This window comes from Corvus kubaryi, unplaced genomic scaffold (genome assembly GCF_017639235.1).
Source record: "Corvus kubaryi isolate FWS band 111438036 unplaced genomic scaffold, C.kubaryi_AGA036_p1.0 37387, whole genome shotgun sequence".
NCBI lineage: Eukaryota > Metazoa > Chordata > Aves > Passeriformes > Corvidae > Corvus > Corvus kubaryi.
Genome location: NW_024581129.1, coordinates 9,780,126 through 9,788,861, shown reverse-complemented (window position 1 = coordinate 9,788,861; position 8,736 = coordinate 9,780,126).

Sequence of the window (8,736 nt, the reverse complement as noted above, 5' to 3'; positions counted from 1 at the left end):
AATTCATTTGTGCTCAATCCAAACCACAAAACTAATTCTGCAGTAAGTACTTGTACAGATAAACTCTTCCTTTTTTTTCCAGTAGACTCAAGGAATCAGCTCAGCTTTAAGGATCTGGAACAGAGAGAAATATTTGGTAATTTTGGTACAGGGTATCCATTAGTAATTAGTCATAAATTCGCTTGTTTTGAACGTGGGTTTGGTGTCACTGAATTTCCATAGCATCCCTGAGCCCACATAGCTTTCTAGTTACAAATTTCAGCTGGAAAGGCAAACACTCCTTGGGACTTGCCCTCTTCATAGGAGTCGGTCTGTGCAAGCCTTGAGAGACTGTTTCATGCAGACAGCATTTGTGGCACTGGCATGGGACAGCTTTGTCCTCAAGTCTGTTTGGTATGTCTTTTCCTACATGAAACAGAGGCATGGGGCTGCTCTTTCTTTTGTGTCCGGGATGTCAGGAGGGAGGGGCCTGGCAAGGGTTATGCTCAGCCTTAAATGAGAAAGGTGAAGCGGGGACACAGAGCCTGAGCAAGTAGAAAGGAGGAACAGCGGGATGAGCAGCGCTACCAAGGAGAGGGGGCAGGGCAGAGTGCATGGAGAGTGGCACGGAGCAGAGCTTTGCCAGAGGCATGTTAGAACAAGCCACTGCCATTTCAACAGACAGTTCAGCAACTTAATGGAGGTAATGCAACAACCACAGTAGCATGGAGCTCAGCTCTGGCTGTAAAACATGTACAGAATCCTTGGTTAACACTTCAGCAGCTCAGTCCACGGGCTGCAGTCGCAGCAGCATCTGCAGTGCAGGAGCATCTCACAGTGCCTGGACAGAGGGCTGGGTTCAGCTCCCCATGGCTGAGAGCACCACAGTCCTCCCTGCAGCGTGTTTGGATCCCTGCACCTCTGCAGAGCATACAAACGAGCACGGTGGATGCAAATAGCCATCCCGAGCCCATTTTCATGTTTACCTTGTTTTCCTGCATGGCGTGTTTGCAAATGCTTGCGAGTTAAACACAGCTAGGACTGCGCAGGAACACGAGGGGATCACGTAGACAGACCTGGCAGCGTGTCAGGCTCCGGGAGAGAGTTACAGAGGGCTGAGACAGTTATAGGTGGAGCCGTCTGAGATAGCTGCAAGTACAAGTTTCACAGACTTCTCTCAGAACATTGCCTGCAGGGCACAGATGTGATAGGAGGGGATGAATACACTCCTGTCTTTGTTGCATGTTTGTTTTTGAAGCTGAGCTTTTAAAACAATGTCACTTTTCCTCCTACGGTGCTTTAACTACACCACAGAACACCAGTGCCTGGATGTTTAGCCTGAGCCTTGCCACATCAGCTGCCTGTTCAACCAACCTTTTCCTTCTTGCCTGCTAAAGCAAGGGACCAAAGCAGGATGCACAGGCCACAAGGAGCATTGTGCAGGGGTTCTTGCAGGGGTGCCTGTGCTCTCGTGCCCGTAAGTGTGGTCCTTGTATCAGTCTGTGCTGCTCAGGAGCCCCCAGCAGCACTGTAGCTCCCTGCTCCTGCTGTCCCAGCTCCTCTGCTTGTGAAAACTGTGACAGTCTTTTAGACTCTGCAGAGTAGGGACCCGCTGACTCTCATTGTCCCACCACCTTTCTGACCACGCTTTGCTTGTTGCCCTCTGTGGAGATTATTTTCACCACCATCTTTTGTTAGTGTAAAGCCTGGTTTTCTTGGGCTGAATTCTCTTATGAATGCTTGTTTCACAACACTAAGAAATTTCTCATAAGAAGACAACTTCTGTCTTGTTTATTTAGACATATTTCCCTTCAAACTTTTCCACTTTAAAAATTCCATTCTGTATTGGAAGGTTTGGTGATAGTCCTACAGTAGCAAATGCCTTTAAAAAAAGCACGACACAACAAAAACCCTACAAACAACAGATGGGGAGTCTCTCCTGTGCACCATAGGTCTGCCTTATATTAAATACACCACATCAGCATGGGTATTTTGTATAAGTTTGAATTTCTTTGCATTGGCAGTCAATGATGGATTGCCTTGGTGTTTATAAATACTGAGAGAAAATCCAAACAAAAGTTCAGATCACTTTTGTGATCTCCTTTACTTATTTGTCCAATATGGCTACAGGAATGTTATCTGTGATTTTAAGAATAAAACCCCTTAAGAGATCAAAGGACATCATAGGAAGACTGGATAAACATTTATAGATTCCAACTGAAAAAAAACTACAGCTATAAAGTCTAAATACTTAGGAGGGTCTTTCCTTCATCAAATAATACTTAGACCAGTCTGACCTGTATTTTAGTCTCCTGACTAAGTTTTAATAGACGGCTTTGTTTATAGCATGGTTTTCAGCAGCCCTGAGGCCAGGGAACAGACCTGAACTGGTAGTGCCAGCAGTTATTTTATGACTTGAGCAGACGTGTTCTTACATGATGTGGGATCATAATGCAGTGATACTGAAATTCTTTAATACTTCAAAGCAATTTGCATTGGAAAAAAGATTTTCTGTTTTATATTGTCTATAAATTCAAATTCTTTTTTGCAAAGTAAAGCACTGGTTATTTGTTATTGGTTATTTGTTTTTCATTGTTGGAATTGGTTGTGCCTTTACCTTCATAACTTAATCCTTTGATTTGAAAAAAGCCTATAATCCATTTGGGATGAGTCTCCTTGTTAAAAGAATTTGGGGCTGCAGAAATAAGCTAAAAATGTCATAGTACTTTGTAAACTACTGCTTTGGTGTCAGAATCCAGGTCCAGAGTCATCTGATTTGCTTGTGTTTGTCACTGGTGCATCTACTTTTACTGTGTTGCAATTCTCCTGAGCCTCTTCTGCAGAATGTGTTGCCTGTACACTTTCTCTTGCAATGATGAACAAAATGTGCCAAAACCCTCGTGTGCAGTGACAAGCAGGTATCAGAGCTGCTTGTGGTTAAAAACTCAATCACCAGACACAAAAGTCTCCTATTCAAGGGTACAGGGATTTGAAATTTTATCTCTGCTGAGCATAGTTTAGATGCACTTTGCCATTGTTTCCAAGAGCTGCCAGGAGTTTTGTTGTATTAGGAAATGCATGATCCTGATGCTTTAAATTCATGCCTGTAATGTTATGGGTGAGGGAGAAATCCCAGAAAATCTTTTTGGTCAGTGTCTATGTTGTATTAACCATCCCGCCCCTGGGCTCACCCTGTCTGCAGTCATTAACTGCTCCAGGGGCTGACTGATACTGTCCATTTTTAAGAGGGAGAGTGTATCATTAGACCATGTTCTGATCAATGATAGTGACATTATGTCCATGTAGAGTGCAGATCTCTGTGGGCTTTGGTGTGTTTCTGCTTCACAAAAATGAGCTTTGCTCATATTCTGAGACAAAGTTAGCATCATGGATTGGGGATGTGTAGAAGTTCAAATTATCTCTAGATTCAAATTCAAATTTAAAAGGCCCAAGGACATGGGTTTGAAAAGGTAGGACTCAATATGGTATCAGAAATGGGTTTTCTGAGAGATTATTGTTTTTCCAAGTAGCTAATACTTAGGTTTTTATACCAGGGAATGAGCACTATCTTCTGGTTAAAAACTTCCAAGCTGACACATGGGATGATGAAGGTCTTTGAAAAGTCTTGTCATACAAGCACCATCACATATATTGATTGACTGGGCACACCACCTGTACAAATTCTGCTCCTTTGCTGTTATTTTAAATTTTTTAAAAAGTGCTGCTAGTAGAGTTGGGTAAAATAAACTGCCTTCACTGTAATCAGTAGTGTTATTGCACCCAACTGCTGCTATCATTAGTGAAGATACTGAGAGCCATTGTTTTCTTACTCTATTTGAAATTTGAGTCCATAAACTTTTATGAGCTATAGTTTAGATAATGTTAGGAAATGGCTTGTCTGGAACTAAAATTATCTCATTGTTTCAAACAGGCAGGTACAGGTTTTGGTCTTTTCTACATTACTCTATTTGCTATAAAACAGATCTTATCTTTTAAGTGTTATGGAATTGCACATTAAATTTCTGGGTTTATACATGGAAATACAGTAGATCTGGCTTCTTGATGTCTGTGGCTCCATATGAGTACAATGATTAATGATCTAGTTCACAAGGAGAAATATCTATGGAAAAAAAAATAATGTTATATTCTCTTGGGGCTTTTTATAAGAGATTCTCAGGTTTATCTGTGTGAGTATCTTTATGATTGTTAGAAGTGTGTTTCCTTTGACGTATTCCCATCACAACAGGGATTAACTGCATTCTGGAGGCTGAGTGTAAATTTGTTTACACAGTAAATCAATGGCAAACAAGATTTTTCTGCATTATCCATCTATCTTGGCTTCTAAGGAGCAAATAGTGAATTATTTCTTTTGGGATTTATATAGCTTTATCGCCAAAGTCCATGAAAGTTTCCTCCTTTTTGATAGCCTGAAGAAAACCATTTACTTTTTAAAAGAGGATATATGCTATCAACAAACTGAAATGTGCTGCATGTGTGGATACACTAATAAAAGACAAGAACACTTTTTCCACTGAGGGTTTGTTTTCACTAGGATAATACACTTCAGATCTTCTGGTCAGTTATATTTAGGGAAGAAGATTATTTTTGTACAGTGTTGTTTTTGCAGTGCTCAATGAAGATTTGTTCTTGCTGCTGGTAGGTGAATCTCAGGGAATTCCAGTACTGCAAGTGATGCTCTCCAAGAACAGCACAAGCAGTTGTGGCTCCCTGGGTTTAGGCAGCCACTCTGAGTAGGAATTCACACTCTGAGCAAACACTTCAGTATTGGTTGCACTGACAATGTACCAAGTGAGGTCTCCACCCAAAAGCAGAGTCAAGATCTTGGAGAGAACATTGCTGAACAAAGGCACAGTCAGGAAGGAGCCTGAATTTGTAATGTTCAGAATTATTGTTCAGCCCTACCATCTCCATCCCAAAGTCCCCAGATTTTCAAATTCAGGCTGGCTCTTCACTTACGTTGATTGTTTTCAGACAATGATATTTTCCTTCTTTTTTCTTCTGTTAAGAATGGGGGGGAAAAAAGCGAGGTCCCTTAGAAGTGCCTCCCTTCTGCTATATATTTCTTAATTGAGTTCTTGGCATAAGGAAGGGAGAAAATATGTCTAGCTATTAGAGTAGCTGTGTGAACTGGGAAAGCCTCCAACTTCCAGAAATATATTTAAAGGCTTCAAGAAGATCCAAATTTCCAAATAATTTTTACTCCTTTGCTTGGTCAGCTGTCAGTATTTGATAAATAGGGTGGGACTATTGTCAATATTTAACAGCTCAACACAAATATTATTCTTCATACACTGTAAAAATAGTATATGAAATGCAAATAAAGTGCTTTATTCCACAGTTTGGTAGTAACAGAAGCAAGTGATAAAATCTTGCCTTGCCTCCATACAAAGGCATAGAGAGGGAGAAAAATGTTACCAGTGGAAACAGTCATCCCTGCTGGGAAACAAAACAGTGAGATTCCTCACTCCTCCCTAAAGTCACATCCCTGGTGGGGTTCTGTGATAGAAGTTTGTTGTGAAGTGTTTCTGAGTAAGAAACAGCAAGGTAGGACTGTTAATTCAAACCAGATCACTGTGAAGTCTGCAGAAACAGAGCTCCTCCTGTAATCAGCCACATATCACCAGCACCCCTTGAATTGTTCTGCAGTCAAATATTGCAATACAAAACTCAGTTACTTCTGGAACTTTCCCTACATTCAGAAAACTTCATCCTAGAAAGCCACCAGTTAGCTTTACACTGCTGGATGGAGCAGCCTGCCCTCTCCATAGCCATGTGCAACCTGACTGTGGCATCATCCTGGGAAAAATCAAGATGCAGCATAGTCAGTGTGAGATGGGTTTAATGAGTACCAGAAAGAGGCCTGGATGTCACTTCCCAATTTTTGTGTTCCAAAATGGTTTCCTATTATTTAAAATCTCTAGAAACTTTATTGCTGTGTGAATGGTTTGACACAATAGCCAGGAGACACAGCTCTTTTAGCTGATGGAGAGAATCTGAGTGTCAGCCATGCTGTGACAACCCGGGCTGGCCGCAGGGACGTGTCCACATCGTGCAGCCTGGCCGCCTCTGCAAGGCCACTTGTGTTGGTAGCCTGATTAAGCCACCACCCACACAAAACAAAGGATAAGGAACAGTGCCAGTTTATTCAGGAGACTTTCAAATCTATAATTGTTTTGGATTTGGCTTCTGTCCAGTGTAAAATGCATTTTGCGTGTTCCTACAGCTGCCATGTAGAGAACACCCTGAAGTAGTAGGAAGCTGCTCAATTACTAGAACTGTAATGTGCCACTTATTCTGTAAATGAGTGAGTAAATCCACGAAGAAATACAAATAATAGTAAAACTTTATTATTCCATTTTGTCCAAAACAGCCAGGATGCTTTACCAACTAGTTCTTTCTCTAATCCTTTACTGTTAACACTGTTAATGTGTTTCAGCTGCCATCCAGAAAAGTCACATCTCAAAGCCCATTCCATCCTTCTCCTGTCCCCCACCACGAGGCAGAGCTCCACTGAAAACCAGAAAGCTGAGCAGTCTTGACTTACAGACTGAAGGACAATTTCAGGGCACTTTAAGAACATCTGTTCCTGTATGTTAGTTCCATTCCTAATTTGTCTCAACACTGTCATCAGTCTCAACAGAGCAATGGTTCTGTCTTGGACCAGGAAGTCCTTGAGATCCAGTGATGGATAAGTACATACCTTTAAATAGGTAAGAGCTTGAAGACTTGGGCAAATATCACATCAGTCACAGAGAGTTCTTATAAATACACAAATTTTCTTCATAATTATTGTATGAAGAGTCAAATTAAAAGCTGGAGATGAAAAGATTCCCTCTGAATGAACACAGGCTACCTGTGTACCTGAAGTGGCAGCACTGGAATTGCCCTTCAGCCTCTGTGAATCAACTTTATTCAACCTCCTCTAATTCCAATCAGCAAATCTAGCATTGCTAGACAGGAGAGTGTAAGCATGGGGTAAGCATTTAAACTGCACTTTTCCAGACAAAACCAAACACAGATGGCACATTACCCTGAACAGTTAAATACTGTGTTGTACTAATTCTGACAAGTATGGTGTTTCAGTTTGACTTCTCTAGCTAGAAACTCACATGTGTCTTAAAATATTTGTCTGTTATTTTGTCATGGTCTGATTCTCTTAGAATAAGTCTATTAATTCTTTTTGAATTAGTAGCATCTACAGCTGAGAATATGAGGTTATTTAAAGGAAAGAAGCTTGATGTTAATTTCCAGCAGTTTATAGGACTTTATTATTTGAGGAAACAGAGTAATTAATTCTGTCCATCAGGAAATATTTGCGACCTTTGCAACTTTTGTATCATGCACTGAGGTATCAAAGGTCACTGTTCAAGGGAAGCTGGTGAGCCATGGGGTGCTGGGGAAGACTTTGCACACATTGACACTTCTTGTCAGTGAAGAGAGTGTTTGCCTTCACGAGTCATCTTCCAGTTTTGATTTGGGGAGGATCAGCAGCTGCAGAGTATCATACGCTTCTTGCAGACATCTCTTTAAAGCCTGTATGATGTTTATAGTGTCAACTTAAACTATAGTGTCATATTGGCCTGAGAAAAGAGAAGGGGACAGGTTACTCACATAACTGCAGCAGACCCTCATCACATTCCTATTTTTAAAGCAAACAGGTAACACTTTCAGTCAGGGTTTGTACAGCTGGCTTGGACTGAGTCAATATGAAACCTCTGCCAATCTGCTTGCACAGCACCTGTGAGAAGTGAGGATTTCTCACTTGTGTTGACTTCAGAGTGGATTAAGCTGCTCTGCTTTGACAGATCTCATCGCTGTCTTCACTTGTAGCCTCTCACTTGTGCAGCCTCTCTAGGAGCATCATGGCTGTTTTGAATACCTGTAGAATACATTTATGATGGATGCTACCAGCCAGTGTTGGTGTAGTTCATGATAGCTTAAACTTGTGGGGCAGGATGTGCTGAAGAGTCTAGATTTGGCATAGACACATGATAATCAGAATCACTTGTCAGGAAAATCCCTGAATATGGAGCTCTGAAATCAAGAGTGGATATTGGCCACAATGCTTCCAGCAGTTTATCAATGGAGATGTGGCAAATCCTCTTGCATAGTCACTGAGCTGGTAAACTCTTCATACTGACAAAACTGTTTCTGTTAATTTCTCCATGCACTGTGGACTGTAAGAAAGATTGACTTTTCCAGAAACCACTTTTAACTGATTTTGGGACAGTCACAGTTGTTTAACTACAGAAAAACTAGACTTTATTAATTTGTTTTCTGTCTAATCCCTTCAACTATAAAGTTGGCAGCACACACAGGGAACAAGTGCCAACATCAGCACTTCCTTTAAAATAAACAGCAACTCAGATAACATTTACATGTTATAAAGAAATGGTTCATTTGATATGTTCTTTCTCTATTGCAGCCGAGCTATAAAGCTGAACTCTTCTTCCTTTAAACCATGAGAGAAATAAATAATTTAAAAGCAAAAAATCCCTAGAAAGTGAAGTAGCAAATGGTTTTACTTTCTCAGAATTTTGTCTCTTGGAAAATACATTTTAAGGTGTGAGCTCAACCAAAAATTCTGATAGGAAAAAAGTGTCCAAATTTCAAATACCCTGTCAAGATTACAATTTCTAATTGCAGATCTGATGAACATAGCTTTCAGTTATTTGGATCAGCTAAAGCATCCAACAGAATTTGGTCTGGATTAGGGAGCTGTAGTAGCGTAGAATT